The following is a 24,197-nucleotide window of genomic DNA, read 5'->3' as shown; positions in this document are numbered from 1 at the left end:
TTAAACCAGCCCCGTGTTTTGCTGTGAGCATTCATCATCTGGTGTCACGGAGCAGAGTAGGAAATGTCACCCTTTGAGTCACATCCCCAGTGACTCTGTTAGCAATGCTCTGGCTCCACTCCACAGCTGGAGAAAAAAGGGCTTCATGCCTTGCTGGCTGTGGAGCAAACACTCTCCTGCAGCTTCATTCTGCATTCAGCAGCTCTCCAAAACAGCCAAGGCAGCATGAAAAATGAGGAGGAACAAGACTGAAGCTCAGCTGCTGATCATTCACATCTCAACTGCAAAAACAAAAAAACTGAGGGCTGAAAGGAGACTTTGAAGAACAGGTATCAGCAGAAATATTAACCTGCCCTAATCAAGAAAAGGGCAATATTGTGACACAAAGTGGTTTAACAGCACCTCCACAGCCCATCTAGGCCGGCAGTGAAGCCCAAATATCAGGATGGGTGTGAAGTGCATGGGGTTTAATCCCTTTTACTTTCCCTTAAAGAAAAGCTGCTTCTCCTATCACCTCATCTCTGTTAAAGCAAAAATGTGAGGTGGGGAGTGACCTCTGGAAAAAAGAGCTTTGTCTGCAGAGGGGATTTTGGGCTGAAAAGAGCCAAAGCAGAGAGAGGCACTGGCTGAAGTCATTCCACTGAAAATTTTTAACCAAAAGAATAATAAAGCATTGGAATGCTCTTCCCAGGGAGTGATGGAATCACCATCTCTGGATGTGTTTAAAAAAAGACTGGATATTGCACTTGTTGCTACAGTCTGGTTGAGGTGTTAGGGCAAAGGTTGGACTTGATGATCTTGGAGGTCCCTTCCAACCTCGTTATTCTGTGATTCTGTGATGTAAGAGCCATAATGAGGGATGCGGGGCTCCAAGGGCTCTCCAAAATGCAGTTTATTGTATACAGAATGCAGTTTATTCCATCAGCCCAGGGTGTGGGTGACAGAGCTGTGCCCACAGCTGTCAGCTCCAGCTGCAGCCAGGCCTGGAGGCCCTTCGGTTTTGGTTACATTGCATTTTATACTTTTCTTTGCTGAGCATTTTAATACAGTACCAATCTATACCTTAACTTTTATCTATAGCCTACCATAACTCCCATAATTACAGCTGTGGGACAAAGTGGTGCAAAACCAGCCAGGAATGGCTCAGCTCCCCCAGCCCTGCTGGGAGGAGAGGGTGCTGCAGCCCTCAGGGCACGAGGATGTGATACAGCAAACTCAGCCCCTGACTTTGAGCAGGAACACATCTCCATTGCATTTAATTTCTCCTGGCAGGCCGTGCCAGCTCCTGGCTGTAAATGCAGGGATTGCACTTACAGGGAATGCTGTGGACAGCACAGCAGGGCTGCCTCCTGCCCAGAAAGGAAGCGCTGCAGAGGAGCAAGGCTCATTCTTTTTTCATGGAACACGAGGCTGCCTTCTGCTCCAAATGAAAGCAAGTGGGAGTAAATTATTTGGATTTCCAGATAAAAGCTGCGTGAGCACAACACCTTTAATAAAAACACTTGATTCTTCTCATCATGCTCCTCTCCTCTCTTCCCCACCATCACAGGAGGCCCTGCTTGCTGCTTTCAGCCAGAGAACATCTTTGTGATCCTTGCAGACAGTGAATAGCCAGGCATTCATTTGAACTTAATTTTTTTTGGCAATAAGTCTCAGGGAAATAATAGGGATAAAAAAATGGGAGATGTCAGGAGCAAGTTCTGTCTGTAAATACATGTTCAGCTCCTTCTTTGATTGGAATGGGGACAGGGAGCTCTGAAATTTAAACAACTGAGTTATGTTTGTCATTCAAGTGCATTGTTTTTCCATGTTTTCCTGGTTTTTCCCTCCTTTCTAAGCTCCTGCAGAGCTGGATACTTTTCACCACCTTGGCTCAGCAATACAATTATTTTCCCATCCCATCCTTAAAGAGATTTTGTCTCTTTGTCTCAAATATCTCCTATATGACAACCTGGCAAAGCCACTTTAATAAAGAAATGCTCTGGTGACTCCCAGGTATTCCCACATTTGCAAGATCTGATTTTCAGCAAGGCAGCAGGGGTTTGATGGATGAAATAAACCGATTTTTTCAGTATATTTCAGGTAATCAATTAAAAAAAAAGAAAAGGAAAAAAAAAAAGAAACATAACTCTTTAGCAGCTGGCAGCATTTTCAAATAAATACAAGAAAATGATGGAAGTGCAATGGGGGAAGTTAGAGGAGAATAACCAGAGATGCTGCTTCCAACCACACAGGGGAAAAGGAGGCTGCAACAGGAAATTGTCTATCAAAATGAATTTAAAATGATTTTCATATGATTAAAATTACCTGATGAGATTTATGTTTGATAAATTAGGAAGTGCCTAATGAATCTTGCACCCCATGGGGAATCATTAACAATTAACTCGTGAGAAGATGAGACACGAGATCCACGATGAGGACGTGGGTGCAGGAGATGGGGCTGACCCCAGGCTGGAGGTTCCATCAGGTGCCTGATCTGTTTGTTCTGGCAGCTTGGGGTGTTTGGAATTTTGAGGATTGGGCAGGAATGGCAGCTGGGGGAGTGGAGGTGACAGGAGCTCATTAAATGGGTGGCAGTGAGCCCCAGACCATGGCCTGTGTGGGGTTCATTCCCTTTGGGGAGGTCTGGCAGGTTCCCAGCAGGTCCCTTTGGGGTTTTTCTGCATTCACATTCAATGCAAAAGCCATGCTTTAAGGTGAAAGGGAAAATAGACCTCATTTCAGTGAGGTTAATAATGGGAGAAATCATCAACCAGGAGTGTTGTGTGCCACCAGCTCCACTTGGGATAAAATCATGTTTTCTCTTTCATACAAATTGGTGAAATTTGAAGGCAAATGAAGAGGCAGTGAGTTTTATGTCCATTATTTCTTTAGAAAAGAAACTTTTGAGAAAGAAAACCTTGAGATGTTACTTATTTGCGGTCTTTCCTCAGTGTCAGATACATCCAGAAATTGTTGACATTCATTTTGTTTAGAAAAAGGCAGATTTGATACTGGAATAGGCCTCTCCTAAACCAAACAAAAATGTTTTCTTCATTCCACAATCATCTTTTCTTGCAGCTTCATCCAAAGGCTGTTAAACCAAGGAAGAGCTCACTCTTCAGTGCCAGGCATTGTCATTACCACTTTCAAGCCCATTGTTTTTCCAGGAGAGAGAACCAAATTTCAGTCCCTGTTGCTTGGCTACAGCCCCTCCAAGCCTCTTGGAACCCATGGGTTTGTAACACCTCAGAAAAGCAGGCATGTGCAGCTTTCCCTTCAATTATTTATGCAGCTAGTTGTTGATTCCTTTTTGTCTGGTGACCCCGATGAAATGTTTCACTAACTCCGCGCTCCTCCTGCCCAAGGCTTTATGCTGTTGTCCTTGGCTTTTCCCTGGGAATGCTCTCCAAGTGGGAATCAAATGTTTTCCTGGAATCCTGAACGGGCAGCCCAGAAAGGAAAGTGTTGCCTGGGTAACTCAGCAAAACAACCCAAACCTGTTGGTTTGAGTGAGTGTGTGCTGTTTGCCTGCCGAGGCACAGAGCAGCACTTGGGCACCAAAAGTGAGCTCCTCTTCCTCTTCAGGGCCATGCACATCACACCTCTGAAATGCCCCAAGAAATTCTCTCTTTCTAACTGAATCATCCAACACAAACACCCTGGATTCCTGGATATGTTCAAAGCAGGTAAGATCAATAAAAGCTGGCTTTCTGCTGGTGCTGAAGTGTTGTTATGTGTTTAGGTCTGATTGTACTGGTGATATTGACCTGATGGTTTGATATCAACAATTTGTATCAAGTTAACACCAAAAAAAAAAAAAAATTACATAAAGAACATAAAATTAGATTTATCTAAACTGATTTATTCCTGAATCAGAAAAATGTTAGAATAGAGAAATTTCTTTCAAGTATCCTTCAACGACAATCAGAAATGTCAGCTCAGAAACTCAGCCAGTAATTGCAGACTTTAAAGCCAGACTGTTCATCCAGTCTGGTCTGAACAAAGTCAGTGGCTGGGAATCCTGTGTGAATGCTGACCCTGGGCACAGGAACAGAATTTCTGCTCCCACAGTGCCAGGATTTCATGGTCTGAGCATCTCAGTTATTTCTGTATAAAAGGAGGAGGGATAATATTATTTCCTTTCTTCCTACTCTTTGTCTGTGTGCTCTGTTCAATTAGAGCACAAACCCTCTGGAGCAAACTCTGTTTTCCTGACTTTCTGTGGTGCCCAGAACAACGGGGCCTCTGGTGGCCTACAGCAGTGAGAATAATTGGGATTGTTTCTGTCATTAATCAGACCTCAGGATGAGCTGTATTCTGCCCATCCTACAAATTTCATGGACATGCAGGGAAGAATCCAAAGGGACAAAAAAAAGATGTGAGAGACACAGGGTTGAGACCGATGCCCACCCTGTGTTTACCCAATTCAAAGACAAAATTACTGGTCAAAATTACATAAAGTTGGAAAAAAGATTTCTTTCTTGCAGAGCTGGGGACACACTGCTGAATTTCTTGTCAGAAGCACATTTTTATGGGCAGGTTGTAAAGATCTGAAAAATAGTGTTTATAATGGAAAGGCTGACACCATGTAAAATATGTCGTTCCTCTGGAATAGCACAGAGATAATTTTTCATGGGCTTTATGAGGAATGCATTTGCCATAAAAGATCTGAAGCCCATTAGGCTGTGATGGGGACCAATACCTTTCATTTTATAGACAGAGGAAAAAATGGCAAGTAGAAAGGCCCCAAATTACAATCCTGTTTGATTTAGATATTAATTTCTTTATTCTTAGCAGACAGAGAAATTATTCTCTCAAGTGACCTGATGAATCTCTTAAAACCCTGTCCTCGCCCACCCAGTAATAAACTCAGTTCTTAGCACATAAAGTTTTAATGAAACCTGGGTGGAATGACTACTTTGTTAAATTTCACGTAATGATCTGTCAGTTCAACATTTGGAACCGTGGAATGCCTGAGCATGGAGCTGAAATTCTCTAATTACAATGATTCCCCTCTGTTTTCCTGGCACGGTGAAATTTGCCAGCAGAATTTCTGAGAGAAGGTTTTGGAGCCTTCAGCAACCATTGGGGAAAGCACAGACCTCTCTGTGCAGAACGACCTTATAATGATCAGCCTTTGTAGTGACCTAAAAGAGAAAAATGTGAAGGAGAAGGAGGATAAGGAATGTTTCGTATGTGAAGAAGCTGCGAGGTAGAAGTCTAAACCGCAGAGGTTTTGACAAAATGGCATTTCCAACTGAATAACCCAGGGCAGAGAGGATTGTGGACTTTTTCCACATTGATTTTAATCTATTTACCCCCTCTTTTTTCAGGACAGACCCCAGGAGCTGAAGTGAGGAAGGGGCTGTGCCTGTGGTGCGGGAGTCACAGATCAATAGGGGACAATTTACAGCTCCATTGTAACCTTCCCCCAAAACCTGGGTCCCACCACCACTGTTGGAGTTTAAAAACCATCTGTGAACTTCAGCAGGGACTAACCAGTGCCCACAACCACACTGGGCTGCTGCAATCCCACCCTGGAGCCCTGCCAGCGCCTGCACTTTGTCTGGGTGAACAAACAAAAATCAAACTCATATTCACTGGGCCAATTCTCAGAACCTACAGCTTTAATGGTCTAAGAAAAATATAATATAAAAACAGACACAAACCTGGCCTGTTGGTTCCCACCAAGAGAAGAATCTCTTGTTCTCATTCTCGGCTGCAAACCTGAAGAAGGAAGCCTAGAAGAGGTTCCTAAAATGGCTGAGTACATTCAAATGAGGCAAGAACGCCCAACAGAGCGAACAGGTGCCCATAAAAAACCTTCCTGAACATTACATAAAACTTGACCCTCTTCAAGTATTTTCTTTTCATCCAACAGATAGATACACTAATAAGGCATTTAACAAGCCACTAATGAAGCAGGAGATCTTTTAGGCAACAAAAATACCAACTTCAAGCGGGCAAAACCGTGAAAGGAATTGAAAGTGGAGCGGCCGGCACGCGCAGACCAGAGATTCAGCTGGATGATCACGTATCCTGCTACAGGTATCACCAACCTATCTTTAGGCACCTTCTGGAGAGCCAGCTCACTGATACCAGCTGGATCAGCCCAGGAATTTGTTTGATGTGCTTAAGAGGTTGGTAACAATAGCTCCTAAGGTGACAGCGGCGGCAGCGTTGCGCGGTGACAGCGTTTCCTTGGAGACAGCGAATCCATCCATCGGGATCCCGGCAGGTTCCCCCTCTCCAGAGAGCCTGGAACTCCCTCCCTGAGCAGGGCCAGAGATGGGAAGATAAGCCCTGCCTGTAGACAAATAGCCCTGTGCAAGATGTGAGGATTTCATGCAGCAGCCAGACATGTCTGAAAGGTAGGAGGGTGCAAGGAGACACGAACCTGTAGTCATTGCTTGACATGCTTTGACAACAAAGATAGAGTTACAGGATTGAGTGTCTTTTTAAAATGTACCAGCCTGTATTGCTGAAGGAGATTGCTGTGCAGGGAAAACAGGAGCTCAAACAGAGCTGTTTTTCTTGGTGTCAGTGCCTGATTGCTGGAAGGAAAAAGCTGCCCCAACAAAAATGTTGAGTTTGTTGTGAAAATGTGTGGATTGAGATGTGGGCTTTGTGTTGGTGCAAGCTGGATCCAAGAGGAAAATGTTAGTTAATATGCTAAGAGTGTATCATTATGGTGATGGGACCTAATTAAGTTAATTATGTCTTGGGGGGGGCAATTTTATGAAGCATAAAGCAAGATAATTGATGCTGCAGCTATCAGCAAGGATGCTTTGTAGCCATAACTTACAGGTGTGTTTGTCACTAAATTACGCTCAGAAGAACTGCTTCAAAATGTTGCATAATGTCTCCTAAAACTCCTATAAAAATAATTGAGAGGTAATAGAGCATGCAAACACTGTGTCCATATCTTCTACTCTGCTAAGTTCAGAGAGTTCTCATAATAAATGTTTGCATACAAGCAGAGCTGCTCTGGAGCAGTAAATTGTGTGCATTTGAAATGAAGCACAGCCTGAATTCTGAGTTTGCCATCTCTTAAATACTTTCACAAGCTGGTAACTTATCCTTGCAGTTCATTTATGGCTTTGGCATTTGCCATTGACTGGGACAACACAAATAATTGGGTGTTTAGAACCTGGGAGTGTTCACTTATGTGTGCAGGTGCTTTGGGCAGGTCCAGAACCTCTCTTGGAGCCTACAAAATCAGCAGCTTTCACCCAGTGATACAAACTCTTTGCTTTAGGAGGATTTATTGCTCTTAGTTTCTCTAGTTTGGAATTTTTTTTTTTCTATTCCTTCAAGATGATCTTGAAACACATTTGATTTGGTTCCTTCCTTTAGAATGGTGCACATTTTTCACTCCCACAGCATCAGGACTGAATGATCTGAGAGCACTTTGCTGCTAAATAAGAACCTGACCAGAGCTCCCTGAGCTCAACCACAGGAGCAGGGCCCCTTCCATCAGATGTGGGCTGTGATTTGGTGGGATGTAGCAAGCACCACGGGAATCCTGATATGTGAAGAGTTATTTATAACCATACTACTGGTTCCCAAACCTTTTATCCAGGGATTTCAGATTTAAGGGGAAAGCAGTGAAAGCTAAGCCTGCTGGAGAATGCTGATTCCTGAAGAGCAGCTGGGATAAGGCTGTGAGAAGCTAGACCAGACCCCAGAACTGCTCAAAAGGCTGGGACAAAAAGCCTTTCAAATCCCAAATGCAAGAGTTTGCTCATATCCTCACTCCTCTTTAGCTGAGCTCCCCATTTTCTGTGCAGCAGAGCTGAACCTGAGCTGCAGAGTCTCAGATGTTTGTTTGTCGAGGCTGCTGTTCCATCAGGAGAAAGGATTTGACTGACACTCCTTTTTTAACAGCCAAATAGCTAAAACATACAGAGGAGGGACTTTTCACTCTGTTTCTCACTCAGTATCTTTCACTGGTGCAGTTTCAGAAGCAGCTCAGCTTTTGCTCTTCAAAGTCTTTTCGTGGCTTTTAATGTGTCCTGCACTGAAAGGCAGCTGCACTCAGAGGGGCTTGCACTGCACTCAGGAGCCTGGAGCACCCTGGGCTCTCTGGAGACCTGGCCAAGGTGTCTGAGAGCAGAACCTTTCCCTGGGCTCCCTGCAAACCTGGCCAAGGTGTCAGAGAGCAGAACCTTTCCCTGGGCTCCCTGCAAACCTGGCCAAGGTGTCTGAGAGCAGAACCTTTCCCTGGGCTCCCTGCAAACCTGGCCAAGGTGTCAGAGAGCAGAACCTTTCCCTGGGCTCCCTGCAAACCTGGCCAAGGTGTCTGAGAGAGCAGAACCTTTCCCTGGGCTCCCTGCAAACCTGGCCAAGGTGTCAGAGAGAGCAGAACCTTTCCCTGGGCTCCCTGCAAACCTGGCCAAGGTGTCTGAGAGAGCAGAACCTTTCCCTGGGCTCCCTGCAAACCTGGCCAAGGTGTCAGAGAGAGCAGAACCTTTCCCTGGGCTCCCTGCAAACCTGGCCAAGGTGTCTGAGAGAGCAGAACATTTCCCAGCCCCACAGCTGACACTGACATCCTGATGAGCTGGGCTTTGATCAGGGAGCTCAGCAGTGCAGGGTTTTCCAGGGTACAGCCTGATATCTCCTCAGCCATGCTCTTAAAAAGGCTGAAGTTGTTCTGTTCTGTTCTCATTCCTGACAGTTTGCAAAACACTTCAGGCACTGAATTCCTCCCTGGGACTTCTACTGAGGAGAATAATGTAAAATGCAAGGGTTTGGCCACGAGTGCTTCCAGTTACCCCCCAGCCTGTGCGCCCTCTTGTCAGCTCACAGGGAGCAATGCAGACTTCAAGGTGCCTGCAAAGAATTGTTTGGTACAGTTTTGTGGGGTTTTGTTTATTACTGAGATGGAAAATAACTTTGTAATGATTTGGTGTCAGCAGCAAAGCTGTAGCCATGATAGGAACTGGACTGAGGGCCAGCCTCAGAAATTAGGAGCTGGTCACACACAAGATTTTTCGCCCCCATTACCTTTTGAAGTTTCCTTTCCAAACCTCTATTACAGAATTCTTAAAATATAGTCAAGCACCTCTGCTTAAAGGACATCATAAATAGTCCCCCACAGCCCCCAAAAAGAGGGAGAATGGAGGAATGCAATTGCCACAGAGGTTTTCCATTAGTGAAATTAATTCTTCTCTCATAAGAATTTAGGCCCATGATTTATGATAACCACCAATTTCTCACTGCAGGCGAAGTGAGAGGAAATGACTCAGCCTGGACAGACATCATGAATCTAATTTTTTTTCCCTTAATGCTTGACATAATCTAGTGTGCTGCTCCCAGAGGTGTCATTGGAGATTCATATCCAGCCAAAGGGCCTCACAATCAAGGCAGGAAATTTTGTTCCTTTCATGTATTGTGAGATCTGTAATTGCTTGGAATTGCATCCTGCCTCCTTCATTGCCACTCCTTTTGCATCAATTCTGCAGCAAAACAGGAAGGTAAACAAAGCAAGGGAGGGAAAAGCTGTGTGGCACTCCAGAAAAATCTCCTGTGACATAATCTGGGGGTCCAGCTGGTGCTTATTAAACCCAGGCAGTTTTGAGATGAAAGAAGTTTCTTTCTGTCACTCCTTCCCATGGAAATCTCACTACCCACCTGACTGGGGAAGTTGTATCCATCACATCTTTATTTTTTTCTGGAACTTTATGTTTTACTTGCCATCACCAGTACAGAGTTTTGTGAGTGGGTTTCCTGCCAGGAGATCAGAATAGATACCATGTTAAATGGTTCAGCTGAAATGTTTTATCCCACATTTCCAGGGGCTGGGAGTGCATATTCCTGTCTCAGCAGAGGAGGTAGTATCTAGCTGAGAGGAAGGTAGGTTTTGAAAAGTCTTGCAGTTATAAATAGTCATTTGAATACATCCTAAAAGATCACTTCCAAACTGATCAAAATAACAGATCTTTTTCTTAAACACAAAAGAATTTCTACAAATTTCTTTGCTCTGATCTCATTTAACATAAAAGGATGTAAAAGCAGAACAAACAGCAAGATAGAACTAAACAAGAATTCCCAGCACTTTTTTTTTATTTTTATTTTTATTTTCTGGGATTTTTTTTTACCATTTACCCAAGGTAAATCCTCTTTTCCCAGGGCTGCTGTGAGTGAACTCCTGCTGCTCCCCAGCACACACCCCCCCAAGGGGCTGCTGCCTGCTGGCAAATTCTACCCTGAGCTATTCTTATTTTCTGTAATGATTTTCTGTAATTATAAAACAAACCCAACAAAATTTGCATTTCCCTGGACAGAACCTAGGCTGGCTCAACATCTCCTCTCTAGTTCCTCAGGTCTGACTACAAGCAACCAGAAGTTCTTGAAATTCTACTCCTCCTACTGCTCCATCCTGAGGGATGCCCACAATATTCCACTGGTTTTACCCCAAAACAGAGGAACCCTCGGGCAGAGCTGGGACCCCAGGCTCCCTTTCCCAGTAAGTGTTGGGTTTCCCAGTCTGACTGCAGGTTTCTAGAAAAGAGACATTGACAAAGAGGAGCTAAGGCAGAAATGTCCTCCTCAGCTTTGAAGAGGATTCTGTTTACCTCCTTTTATCCTCCAAAACTGGGCTGGAATGTAAATAAGGTTCTGTCCTTTGGGGTGAGCTGTGGCAGGGGATTTGCCTCAGCCTTTGAGCACCAAACTGCAGCTCTGGGCAGGGGAATAATGAGCCCTGAAGAGGCTCCCTCCAATATTTGAGCCAATTTATTGCAGTTAACCAGGACGAGCTGTGGCAACCTCCACTGAGCTGTGAATTCCCACAGCATTCACCAGCTCCTGCATGTGGCTCTGACTGGGGCATTTCTGCTGTAATAAGGCCAGAAATAAGGGGAAATGCAGTGCCAAAACCTCAAGAGCTTCTACTGATTTTTATATCTTTATTTTTCCCTTTTTTTAAGCTTCCCTCTGACTCCTTCAAGTATCTTGGCTGGTGTGACATAGAGGAACACAGTGTGAGAGGGAATCAGCTCCTCTGCCCCCGAGTGAGGGAAGGTAAAGATCAAAAAGACACTTTGACATCTCAGCCCTGACTCCATCGAGTCAAAGAGTGAATCCTTAAAAGGGATGAGCTGAAATCCTGCCCCTTCTCAAAAGAATGGCAAACTCCAGGATTTCAGCTCACAGTGCCCACGCTGGCTTTATTTTTTTAATCATTAGGAAATTATCCTTTGTCATTTCCAAAATTAAAAACAACTGCCTGAACTGCAAACTGAAAATTTTTAGTATTAATGTGCTGCTGATTACTTCTCTCAGAAGCTGATTAACATTTGACTGTTCAGAATGCAGTAGCCATGTGCCAAACAGCCAAGCAAGAGGGAAGCCCAGCCCTGCAAACAGTGGCACATTTCTTGTATTTTAAGACTAAATTGGCTCAATTGCAATCCATACACTCTCAAGAACAGATGGGTTTTAAAATCCAGTATTTGCATGTTTGGGAGTAAACAGTGGAAGATTTCCAGCCAGTCCTTGCTTTAATCAGGAATTTGAAGATGCCCACAGCTCTAAACTTTTCATTAAGACTTTAAGTCTTAGTGTGTGTGTGTCTCAATACAAATGAGGTTTAGAATGGAGCTGTTGGTTTTTGGCACTGCTCTGGAAGCTGAAACATTTTCCTTTCTCAGGACAATCAAAGGCTAACTCACAGCATGGCAAGGAATAAGGAGAATTTTAGAGCTCAGGTCCTTAAGAACAACCTTTCAGAAATGGTTTTCATTCTGATCTGTAGCAGATCTGTCATTTACCAACCATGCACAAAGACTGCATATTGCTGGCTGAATTATGGGCCTGGGAATGGCAGAAAAATCTTCCCATTAATTTAAATCTCAGAAGCCTGGAAAGTCACACACCTATAATATTATATATATTTCTTCATTACAGAATCTTCCCAGCAATATAAATATATATTCTTCCAGCAAGTGACTAAGTGCCAGTTCTGTATCAATCCTCAACTGTAAATCTTTTTCTCTGACCAGGGCCCTCAGAAGAAGAGCTGTTTTTCAGGAAAGAAGAATATACTCTGAAAAGAAGAAAACAAGTAACTGACACAGAGAAATGGGAAAAGAGGATGCAAGAGAACTGGGAAAACTGTGCTGTAAAACTTCCTCATTAACACTTTGGACTGTAGCTGTAAAGAAGCCAAATAATCACGTGCTGGCTGCTCACTGCATTTAATAGATTTAAACCTGTGATAAGGAAGGTGTCCCTGGCTGTGGCAAGGGGTGGAATTGGATGAATTTTGAATTCCCTGCCAACTCAGCCCATTCTGTGAGGATTCTATGAATATTTAAATCTGGCTGCTGCACAGACCTTTGGTGCCAGCTGGGTTTAGAGGCCAAACCAAAAAGCCACAATCACTCAGTCCTGCTCCCTCCCACACCCTGGTAACCCCACTCACAAAGGAAGGAGGAGATGGACACTCAAATTCATGCTTGAGAGATGGTTTCTTCCTTCCTTTCAAATAATTAAGGAGTCCAGCACTCTGATTCTGAGGTGGATTTGGCACTTGGTACCACCAATTGTTATAAAAGCAGCAGCATAAAATGTGTTCTCATTTTAACTGGCTCTGACTAATTCTATATTTAATTATATAGCTATTACAAAGCAAGGGGAAAAAAAAGTGATTTCTCTTATTTTTGCCCTTCCCAGGAGCTGAACCTTTCATTCCAGGACCTGGGTGACCTTTACCAGGTGGAAAACCTCAAAAGAATCCTCCACAGATTAATCCGGGTGGAAAAGCTTTGGTTGGTGGACAATTCCCTGACAGACCTCAGTGCCATAAGGTTGCCAAGGTAGACAAAATGTCCTGCTTCTATTTTCATGTAATAGCCCAGAAATCAGAATTTTCCTGAAGTGACAGCTGGGGCAGGCTCTTGAGAGCTGCCAAATCTGCTCTTGGGGGGTGCTGGAGTGAGAATCCATCAGTTCATTGCTGAAAATACCCAGTGAGGAGATCACATCACATCACATCACACCCCTTTTATTCCAGGGGAATAATTAATGAGTCCAGCCAGCTTCAGGGAGATCTGTGCCAAAAGGGGAAGCTGTTGCACACAGAAGGAATCTCTGTGAAGAGATGGGGGAGCACAACCCAAGCAGAGAGGCCATGACAACTGTAAATTTATTTTACCATCCATCTGTTGCTACTCTGCTGCTGTGTATTTAGGTGTATGGAGAGTTGTAGTATTGAGAACAGAAATAATGATGCATCTGTTGCACAAGATAAAGAAATAAGGGAATAAAATATAAACCAGTGTATAAAACCCATCCCTGTTGCAGGGACTCTGTCCCAGATGTGATAGTGATGCCATACACTTTGTACTTTACAGATGCAGAGAGCTAAATGTAAATAAAAACCACTTTACATCCTTCAAACAGCTGCCAAAAGTCCCTCAGATTCAGCACTTATCTCTTGCTGAAAACAACATCACGAGCCTGAGTGGGATTTCAGACTTCAGGCACACCCCACTGGAATCCCTCATCCTCAAGAGGAATCCCTGTGAGTTCCAGGAAAGATACAGACAGCTGTAAGTCTGACCCTCTCGTGGCTAACAAAAGTGATAAACACAAAATAATGTTTGCCAGACTTTCAAAGGAATGGGATCTCAAACCAAACAAACTTTTTAAAGAAGGTTTTCCTTTTCTTGTGGTTTTAATGCTCTGAAATGCTCCAGGAACATGGCTTAGTGAGCTATTATGTGATAAAAGCCCCCAAATATTCAGAAACTGCCTGTGATGCTTTTTAATGGCATGACTGGCAGTTCTGGAACTGAACTAAGCCCATGGATCAAGTTCAGAGACAGTGAGCAGGGCAGATAAATTAGATTCCCTTTTATTAATAGAAATTACCTATTACTCAAGCTCTCTTCAGCCTCCTTGCATCCTTGGTGGCTTCTGCCTAAATTGCATTACATGTCAGAGCTGGAATCAGGGGGATGTCTTGAAAGATGGGAGCAAAAGCAGCAGAAAATCAAGTTCCCTTCATCTGATTTTTCTGGATTCCCCCTGTCCCTTGAGCAGCCTTTGGGACGGGCTGGAGATTTAACAGAGCAGCCTCAGACACTGGCAATGGAAATTCCAATCTAAGGCATAACAATCCAAGAAATTGAAGAGAATATAATCTATTCTAAGCTTCTCTCTCAGAAAATCTGCATGGTTGCATGCTTTGTCCCACTACAAACACAGCCAGGTGTTGATATTTTGAAGATAAACCTTGCAGAGTGTGTCTGAAATGGGACATACCTCCTCCCATTGCTTACTGAGAGGGGGAAAAAAGAAAGGAGGAGTTTAAAATAAATATTTAATGAAAACCTTTCTGAGTTTCCAGTAGTCCTGTGGGCATCCCTTTGGCAGTGTGGTGCTGATAAAGGCAGGAAGGCAGATATCAGCATGGAAGGGGAAAAAGTACATTTGAAATGATGGATTTCACCTTTTATTATTTGCATATCTACAAGTTCAGGAGAACAAAAGCAGAAACCACGTTTTAACAATTCCTAATTGTATTTCTGCTCTCAATCTGCCAGTTCTTAGGGTAATTAAATATTGGTGCCATTTGGTGTAACTCTGGTATTGTGTTCATTGTCAGTGTTGGAAGACAGATTCTTGAAGTGCTTTATTGGGTCTGAGAATATAAAGGTGGTGCAATGAAGTGAAATCTGAGAGTTTTAATTAGCTCTTTATCAGATAAATTCTGCAACAAATGACAAATCAAGATTTCCAACCCAAATCTATTTTAGATATGTTTGAATCCACTGTTTCTTTTTTATCAGTGTCGGTTTTGTTCTCAACATTTCCCAAGATTATTTTTCTCAATTCCTGTTCTTTTCTTTTGTCTCTTTTTAAGTGTGTTCTCCAATTTGCCAAACCTGAAAATACTGGATGGCATCCCAAAACTGCCAGAGGACTGCTCACCCCCTGAGGTCAGGTTTTTTTACAGAATGTGTACTATACTCTAAAACAATATTTTTGTAGGATCTCAACTGCGCTACAACCACCTTTCTTAAAACAGACTGTAAATCCTGCTTATGGAAGTTCTATTTTTTTTTTTACTGGTCAAAGAGATATTGAAACAGAAATAAAACATTTTTGAGTGCATTTGTGATACCAAGTATGGGTATGGATATGTAAATAAGACATAATGTTATACTGATATCATGAGTTGATTTAGTTTATTATTAAAATTAATTATTTATTAATAGCAAAATTTAAGTTTATTATTAAAAATAGTGTGTGCCAAGTAAGTATGGGTATGGATATGTAAATAAGACATAATGTTATACTGGATATTTATTAAATTTAATTTGGAGTTTAATTAATGGAGTTTATTTATTATTAAAATTATTGATTACTATTTATTAATAGCAAATTTTAAGTTTATTATTAAAAATAGTGTGTGCCAAGTAAGTATGGGTATGGATATGTAAATAAGACATAATGTTATACTGGATATCATGAGTTGATTAAATTTATTATTAAAATTAATTATTATTATTTATTAATAGCAAACTTTAAATTTCTTTTTAAAAATAGTATGTGATTTTCCCATCTAGGAACTCTGTGTCAACAACAACTCACAATTATTGATTCCCACTGCACTTAAATAGAACATATCCAGGCTCAGACCCCAAGCTCATTGTGGGAAATGACACAGGGATGGACACCAATAGAAAAGGAAAACAAATTAATAAAAAGCCCCACCAATGTCCAGGTGCTCTTTAATGAGCTTTGTGCATGGGAAAAGCTCAGCCACCCCAACCATTTTGACCCCAATAATTAAAAAAGATCTTTCTTTGGAGTTTGGTGGCCAGAGAGCACTGGGGAGGGAAATCTTGAAAAGGAAAGGAGATTTTTGTCTCTGCTGGCATTGTCTGGGGATGTCCTGTTGCTTAATAGAGGCTCCTGAAAGCAAACCACAGGAGGGAGAGCCCTGACAGGGATCTGGGTTCCTGGATGCAATTATCTCTGAGAGGTCTCTGTCCTTCCTTTGATTGATTTGCTGTCCAATCTTTGGGGTTTTTTTGCCCACCAGCACACAAATAGCTGTGCCACCAGCAGTGCAGGGGGAGAGGCTCAGAGCCCTGGAAATGAAGCCAATTAAGGGAATTGCCTCATTCCAGAGGCAGCCGATAAATCCTGTGCTGTGTGCCGGCTGCAGGGGCAGCTCAGGTGGGTTCAGTGCAGGGATGGAGGAGAGCTCAGCCCTGCAGGGCTCTGCAGTGCCAGGGCTTGGAGCACAGAGGCCACAGCAGCTCTGTTCAGCATCTGTGCTCACAGAATCACAGAAATTCTAGGTTGGAACAGACCTTTAAGATCATCGAGTCCAACCCATGTTCTAACACCTCAACTAGATCATGGCACCAAGTGCCACATCCAGTCTTTTTTTAAACTCTTCGAGGGATGGTGACTCTACCACCTCCCTGGGTAGATGATTCCAGTATTTGACCAGTGCTGCACCCAGGCAGGAGAAATCAGCAGCTTGCAGAGTTTCCAGGCTCTCCCTTAGGGCTGCCCTTGCCTCTCCCACAGCTCAGCAGCCTAAACAGGGGAGCAAAATATTGTACGAATAAAATCAGATTTTAAATGTGTTACAGGATTGGCTCAGAGGGTTTTCTACAGCTGGGACAGGAAAAGGCTGTGGAGCACAGCTTGGTGGTCACCCTCAGGAAATCTTGAAATGTGGGGAAGCAGAGCAGGGCTCACGGGGCTGGATCAGCAGATCCAGTCAGTGAGATTTACCCCAGCACAGGGAGCAGAGCAGGCAGGGCAAACCCCTCCATAAACACACCCCAGGATCAGGAGGGAAACTGCACAGCCCACAGCAGAGAGCTTTCACAGGTTCACAGAGAGAGATTTGCACAGAAACAGCAAGGGCTTTGGGCAGGGAAACAGAACTGAACTGCTCCAGAGCAACAATGTTTGCTGGGGAGGGAATAAGAGCAAAATGAAAACATGAAAGCTTTCTTTGGACTGAGGATGGTGGTCCACATCAGGTCTAGAAATGAATCCAGACACCTTATAACACATTATCATTATAAAGAACGCCTGTCATGTCTGGGAGTGGAAGGTTGAACACAAAGGATTGAATATATTTATTTTCAGCTGAGGATCTGTGTGAGAAAACACTGTGGTTTTGGAAATGAGGCAGGGAGCTGGAGCAGAGGGAAAAGAGAGCCTGAATAACCTGCCTGACTGACCATTTGACCCTTAGTGACCACCTCACTGACCACCTGACCACCTTACCCCTACTGACCCCCTCACTGACCATCTGACCCCTTAGTGACCGCCTTATTGAGGCTTCCTTGGCCAAGCCAGGAGCAGAGGGAAAACAGAGCCTGAAGAACCTTCCTGACTGACCTCTTGACCCCTACTGACCACCTCACTGGGGCTGTGGCTGGGGACAGGACAGACAGACAGACAGGCTTTTCCCAAAGTGCCAGCCAGCCCCTGAGGAGCACTCGAAGCAGCAGCGCTGGAATCTCAGCACGCAGCACTCAAGGCTCTCCCCCCAGAATTCAGCATCACAAAGTGGGGCTGGGATAGGGAATTGCTCCAGTCCCCTGGGCAGAGGGTTCAGTTCCCAGCTCCTGGTAAAGCTCCCACCCACCTCTTGCAGCTGTAATCAGGATTCTCTCCTGGGTGAGGCTCAGAGGCTCTGCTGTTTGCACCTGAGTGCTGGGTCAGGCACACACACTGATTTATTCTCTCCAAACAGGAAGTTGGTTCTGCTCTCATCATTTTTCATTTCATTATTTTAATGCTCTGGCTCTGGGATCCCAGGGAAATGTGAGGTAATTCTGATTTTATTTAAAGTGCATCCAGGAGCAAGAATGTGCTGGTGATGTTTGAGGCATTTTGCTGTGAAGAGGTTTAAAAGGAGATCACAGAACCATGGAATGCTTTAGGTTGGAAGGGACAGAAAAGCCCATTTAAATCATCCCCCTGCCACGGGTTACTCCAAACCCTGTCCAGCCTGGCCTTGGAAACTTCCAGGGATCCAGGGGCAGCTTCTCTGAGAACTCTGTGCCAGGGTCTGCCCTGAAGAATTTCTTCCATCCATTCTGAAATGTAAAATAGCAGCTGCCATTGGTGAGCTCAGTATCAAAGTGTCACGGAATCAATTTCCAATTACTTAAAAGATTCCTTTGGACCTGACATTTCATGAAAATTTAGCAAAGCATTCCCAAAGTCTGCTCTAACATCCTGGGACAGAATTTCCTGCAGGCTGAGCTGTTCTCTCCTTGCCCTCTGCCTGCTCGTGCCAGAGCATTTGGGGTCTCTGGAGCTGCGTGGACAGAAGGAAATGGGTGGTGGAGCAAGTTCTGTGGGATTAAACAAATCAGCCAAACACCCTCCTGAGTTCTGCCCTCCTCCTCCATCCTCCTTATGTTGTTTTAATTAAGTTGTAATTAATCTCTTTCTTTTAAACAAATTATTTCCCTCATTTACTTGGAGTTGCATCCTTTAATTTGCATGGGGCTGCTTGCAGGAGGGCCAGGCTGCAATTCCAGAGAGGAGGAATCACTGCCCAGACATCCTCAGCTCTTGTCCCAGGGGTGAAGGGAACTCAGCTGGGTCAAGGCTCATTCTGAACCTCCCTCAGAACCAATTCCAGCTGTTCCCTGGAGTCTCCTTTTCTCTGTTTGAGTAAGCCCCATGGATTGGAAGAGGAGCCATTCACAGAATTAGGGGCTCCTCTGTTGGATGGATGTCTGTGTGAGCCCTGGGAGCTGCCCCTGCCATTAATATTGGCTGGGGTGAAATAACATGACCTGAACTGCCCAACAATGAGCACTGGAGAGAGCAGAGCAGCCACAAAACCCTGGCCAATCAGCTCAAGTGCAGCTGCCACAAGTTCAAATGAATTAGGAAAAAAAAAAGTTTTATTCAGTGGAATGAGCTACAGCCAAAAGAAACACAGATTTCACAGAGAAACACTGAACTTTTGGACAATAATAACCAGCTGCAGTTTGCCACTCTTTCTTCCTTAAGCCATTCTGGGTCTCTTGGTTGTTGAGTTTTTGCTGAAAGTTGTACCCAGCACGCCTGAAAGAGCCCACCTGAGGGAGCTGCCACTGGGTCTTGGCTTTAAAGTGCCTTTTTTCCTCTTTGTGCTAATTTTTTGGGTTGTGCAAATTATTCTCCAGCGCTTCCTGCGGGCCTCAAAGAATTCCAATTCACAGGATTTCTAAAAGGATTACATCCCCTCATTATGGAGCTCCTTATAAAATTGCCTAGATGTTCATGTTAAAGGTCCCTTTTAGAGCCACAATGGGCTGGTTCTGTGCAGAGAGACTCCCAAAATTCTCTGTGGGGCTGAGCACACTCAGAGCACCCCACACATCCCTCCCAGGCTGTTTCTGTTGGGCACTGTTAAACCATTTCTTCCTGAGAATGATGAAATTCAAGTTTCCCACCTATAATTTCACCTTGAGCCGGAGCCCAGGGGATGTTTGCAGTGCCTGGTTTGGGAGGGAGTTAGCAGGGAGCTGCCTGGGCTCTCTCAGCCATCACTTCAGCTCCTCTCCTGGGTGTTTCTCATTGCTGGAAATTGCTGTGGTGGTCAGGTGGGGGTAACTCAGTGCTGCTTCATGGGTGGAAGGATGGAGCCCACTTGGGACAGGTCAGGTTGGGATGGATCCTTCTGGAACAGCCTCACCCAGGTAAGGGGAGATCCTGCACCCAAAGGTGCCCAGATTGCCCCACAAATTGATTGTGGGGCAATGATTTCAATGCTGCAGCTCAGCAATGCTTAAGGCTGGTGCCACAGGTTTGTGATTTTCTATGTTTCACATTCTGTGCTGCTTTAGTGTGTGGGTCTGAGCTTCACATTATGGGATGGTGAGCTGTGTGCACAGAGCAGGGAGACAAAACAATTCCTGCTCCAGCTGGGCACCAAGGACAAATGACCCAAATCTCAGCCCAGGAGCACAAACCCCGTGGGCTGCAGAGAGAAAAACAAGCAGGGTGGGACTGCCTGGGCTAAAGCTGGGATGGGACAATGAACTGCAAGGTGCAAATGGAGCAGAACTGATCCCAGGGACAGAGCCCGGGAGCGCTCGTGCATTTTGGGGCCATTTTGGGTCATCTTGGGTGCAGCCCTGGCTGGGCTCTGGTGCTGCCCAAGGTGGATCCATGGAGGACATCCTTGGAATAAATCCCTAATTTATTCTTTAGCTCTGTCCAGCCTCTGTTCTGGGGCACTGGGGCAGTGCCAGTTCCACAGGATCTGCCTCCACATCCCCTCCATCCCCATGGATGCTGGAGATGCCTGTGCAGTGCAGGGCTGGGCTCTGGGAGCAGCATTTGGGCTGCTCTGTCCCAGGAATGGCAGACTCTGCTTTGCTCAGGTAGCACTTCATGAACTTTTCTCAGCAGGTATTCATTTACCCAGCATTTCCCCATTTTACAGGAATAATGTCCTGTACAGCTTTTTCATCTCCTCAGCTGCCAGAGGGGATCAGGCTGTTATATACAGGGAAAATTGCTCTCATAATCAGTTCTTGAGGGCTTTTGTTGCTAAGTTTTTATTGTATGATGGAGAGTCTGTGCTGCTTTAACATCGCACAGTGTCTCAGCCCCTAATCCTTTCACAATTAAGCAAATATATTTTGCTTTCTTGAGAGATAACAGAAATCCTGCTTAAAGCACAAAGCAAAGCCAAACAACGAGAACAAAATTCTTGCACAATGAAATTGCAGGAGCAGCACTGAGGAAGCTTTTCAAAGGCAGTGAAACCTCTCCACAAAGGTAACTCCAGCCAGCAGGAATGGTTTTAAAGTATTTCCACGTTTTTCATGCTCTTTTCTCTGACCTTTAGTGCAAGGCCATCTGTGCTGAGCAGCTGATTCTTGTGGTCCCTTGAGTGGCTGCTGCAGATAAGCTTCAGAGTGTATAATAAGGACTAAAACCTGTTGGAAGAATACATTTTTTAAACCTTCCCCCTTCCAGATAAAGTTTGCTATAACTAATTTAGCCCCTGAAGGAACGAGTCTATTAGCCCTTTGATAGCTAATTTAATTCCTGATAATTTATTGTGCTGGGTGGGTTGGGAAAACAGATTCAAAGGCCTTTTGGAGGATAATAAGAAATCATCAGGGGAGCTAAAACACTGTGGAAAAGGGAAATGGCTGAAAGGTGAGGCTGAGAGAGCTGGGAGTGCCTGCCTGGGTTGTGTGAGGGGATTGGCAGCTGGAAGGGGGATCTGATCCCGACCCTGATCCGGATCCCAATCCTGATTCTGATCCAGATCCTGATCCCAATCCTGAACCTGATTCCGATCCAGATCCTGATCCCAATCTTGATTCTGATTCAGATCCCAATCCTGATCCCTATCCCGATCCCAACCCTGTTCCTGATCCAAATCTTGATCCCAATCCCGATCCCAAACCTGATCCCAATCTGAAGGCCAGGGCAGCGTCTGGGGACAGGAGAAGGTGAAGAACCTGCCTTGAGGGAAAATAAAATTTTTTAGGCTCAGTGTTTTGGCAATTCCTGCTTTTCACTGTCAGATAAAAGGGTGTGTGATGAAGGAGGGGGCAGTGGTTGAAACTGAGGGGTTTTTGTTCCATAACCTGAGGGATTCATGTCACTTATTTGATTTTTATGTGTTGTTCCCATAGACCTTTATCTGCAGGTAAGGCCACAAGGTGCTGCTTTGTGCAGATCCCCTGCTGGCCTCTGTTGTTGGCTCTGGAGCTGGCGCTGTGCAGAACCGGTTCAGAGGAGAAAGGAGAGCATTTATTGGCATTTGCTGTGTCTGTGGCACTCCAGGCTGGGGCAAGGTCCTGCCAGAGAGTCCAATGTCCTGCACTGTGACCTGCAGTGCCTCAGACCGTCCCCTCCTGCAGGCACAGCTCACCCACACCTCTCCAAAACCCCCTCCGAGCCCTGGCCCTGCTCCTCCCCATGGGTTTTAGCTCCACAGCTGCTCCAAGCTGGTTTGGTGACTGCCAGATGTGAGCAATGTCCCTGCCATAAATCCAGCCTGCAAACCCTGCAGCTTTCTGTTCTGGGACAAGACAACATTTCAAGGTGAGAATCCTTCTCCTGCTCCCTTCTGTAGCCTTGTCACAGGTTTTTGTGCCATTTTTCAGGCTGGCTTCTTTCCGTTTCCTTTCCGTTTCCTTTTCCCTTTTTTCCTTTTCTTTCCTCCTTTTTTTTCCCTTTTCTTTCCTTTTTTCTTTTCCCCCTTTTTTCCTTTTTTTTTCCTTTTTTTTTCCTTTTTTCCTTTTTTCTTTTCCTTTTTTTCCTTTTCCTTTTTCCTTTCTTTCCTTTTTTCTTTCTTTTTTTTTTCTTTTTTTTTTTTCTTTCTTTTTCCCTTTTTTTTTTTCTTTTTTTTTCTTTTTTTCCCCCTTTTTTTTCCCTTTTTTTTCCCTCTTTTTTTTTTCCCTCTTTTTTTCCCTTTTTTCCCCTTTTTTTTCCCTTTTTCCCCTTTTTTCCCCTTTTCTTTTCTTTCCCTCCCTAAGGTGCAGCCATACCATTATTAGGGAATATCTTGTCTGCATGAAGCTGGAGGTAGAACAGAACACTCAGAAAGAACCCCAGCATTTGAGAAAGAGCAGAACACACAGGAACAAGCCCAACAATCCAAAATCCGTGTTTGCACAGCTCATACCTCAGGAGGATGATGCTTGAGAGGCTTTCTGCCACCCCAGCGTGCCCTGAACCCTTGTGGGGACACCCCTTCCCCTGGGTGACGCTCCCTCTTGGAGAAGGATGCTGCCCACAGGAGCAGCTCCCAAAAATGCAGCTCCTTGCCGAGGCCCAGCTGTCAGGGCTGACAGGTTGTTAGAGATTCATGCTCACTTATGAGCCATGAAATAAAGCTCATCTCCCCTGCAATTTACTGCCATGCAGTGCCATTGATTTTTATGGGAGCTGCCTGGTGTTTCATAGCACAGTGTAATTCTGCTCCTTTTTTTTCTTGGACAGTTCCAATTTGCCCATCGTTCACTTAATGGCTCAGTCAAGAGCCCACTGAGCTTTTTATAGTATTTAAATGGGAGGCATTAGCATGGCATGGATGCTTTAATACACCTGTGGATGAATCTTTAATACATTCTTATTGATCAGATCCTTATTTGATAACAGAGGGCTGTCCTCCCTGTTTACACAGGCAGAAAACTCAGGCACAGAAGGGGAAATTATTGCAAATCTCACATGCAGGATTTAGCAACAGAGGAATCAAACCCACTTATTTTAAGCTGTAGAATCACAGAATGGTTTGGGTTTGAAGAGACATTAAAAATCATCCAGTTCCAGCACATTCCACCATCCCAGGCTGTTCCAAGCCCTGTCCAACCTGGCCATGGACATTTTCAGAGATCCAGGGGCAGCAACAGCAGCTCTGGGCACCTGTGCCAGGCTCTCACCCTCCTGACAGGGAAGAATTTAACCCCAATATCCCCTCTAACCTCACTCTCTGTCAGTCTGCAGCCATTGCCCTGGTCCTGGCACTCCAGTCCCTCCCAAACAGCCCCTGTATCTCCCTCCAGGTGCTGGATCCACAACTGGATCACCCCAAACTTTTCCAGTTCTCCCAGCCTTTCCTCACAGCAGCTGTGCTCCATCCCCTGTGACTCCTGGGTGCTTTGAGAAGGTTTTTATTGCTGTTTTTGTGCCTGGAGCAGCCTCCTGTCTCTGCCTCTCTGGTTTTGCACAGCTCTGTTTGTGCTGGTGAGGTTTAACCCTGCTCTGCCCCGAGCCCTGGTTCACAATTAGATGAGAATTGTTGCAAAGGAGCTAAAGCAGGTCCTAGGGTTTAACAGGCCCTAAAGGAACTAATTAATTAATGAGGGTAAATTGTTGGTAAGATGATGTGAGCGTGTGGAAACAGCTCTTGGGGTCATTAAAAACCAAGAACAGATTTATTGGCTGCTCAGATGTCAATGAGCTTCCCTTACAAGCGCGGACATGGTATCCTGTGAGGGAGCTGGGACAGGCAGGGGAGGATCTGCCACTGCTGATGCAATATTAACCACAATTCCTCCACTTAATCCTCTTATTAGCTATTGCATTACTGGGCTGCCAGTGCTGCTGCCTGCTGGGGAGGGTGGGCCAGGAAGGAGCTGTCACCTCCTGGGCACATTTCAGGGGTTTGGACACTGAGGGTGACCCAGAAATCCATTGGCTGTCACAGACATCTTTTATGAAAAATCCTTTCCTTAGGATTTCTCCTCCTGAGAAGC

The 24,197-nt window shown here is 44.7% G+C and overlaps 1 long non-coding RNA gene across 3 annotated transcripts; it reads left to right on the top strand.

Moving 5' to 3' along the window:
• The first annotated feature begins 3,524 nt into the window (after positions 1-3,524).
• Positions 3,525-15,503, top strand: LOC135451574 (uncharacterized). 3 transcript variants are annotated; one of them, XR_010441364.1, is made up of 8 exons: positions 3,525-3,668; positions 5,316-6,353; positions 10,300-10,450; positions 10,914-11,007; positions 11,988-12,049; positions 12,661-12,803; positions 13,341-13,538; positions 14,855-15,503. It is a non-coding gene; the product is annotated as an uncharacterized LOC135451574 (long non-coding RNA). The 3 variants fall into 3 exon arrangements; XR_010441362.1 differs by having other exon boundaries at positions 11,988-12,106; XR_010441363.1 differs by lacking the exons at positions 3,525-3,668; positions 5,316-6,353 and adding an exon at positions 9,630-9,837 and having other exon boundaries at positions 11,988-12,106.
• The last annotated feature ends 8,694 nt before the right edge of the window (positions 15,504-24,197 follow it).

This window comes from Zonotrichia leucophrys, chromosome 9, assembly GCF_028769735.1.
Source record: "Zonotrichia leucophrys gambelii isolate GWCS_2022_RI chromosome 9, RI_Zleu_2.0, whole genome shotgun sequence".
Classification (NCBI taxonomy): domain Eukaryota; kingdom Metazoa; phylum Chordata; class Aves; order Passeriformes; family Passerellidae; genus Zonotrichia; species Zonotrichia leucophrys.
Note: the sequence above shows the minus strand (reverse complement) of the source record. Positions and strands in the feature narration are given on the sequence as shown.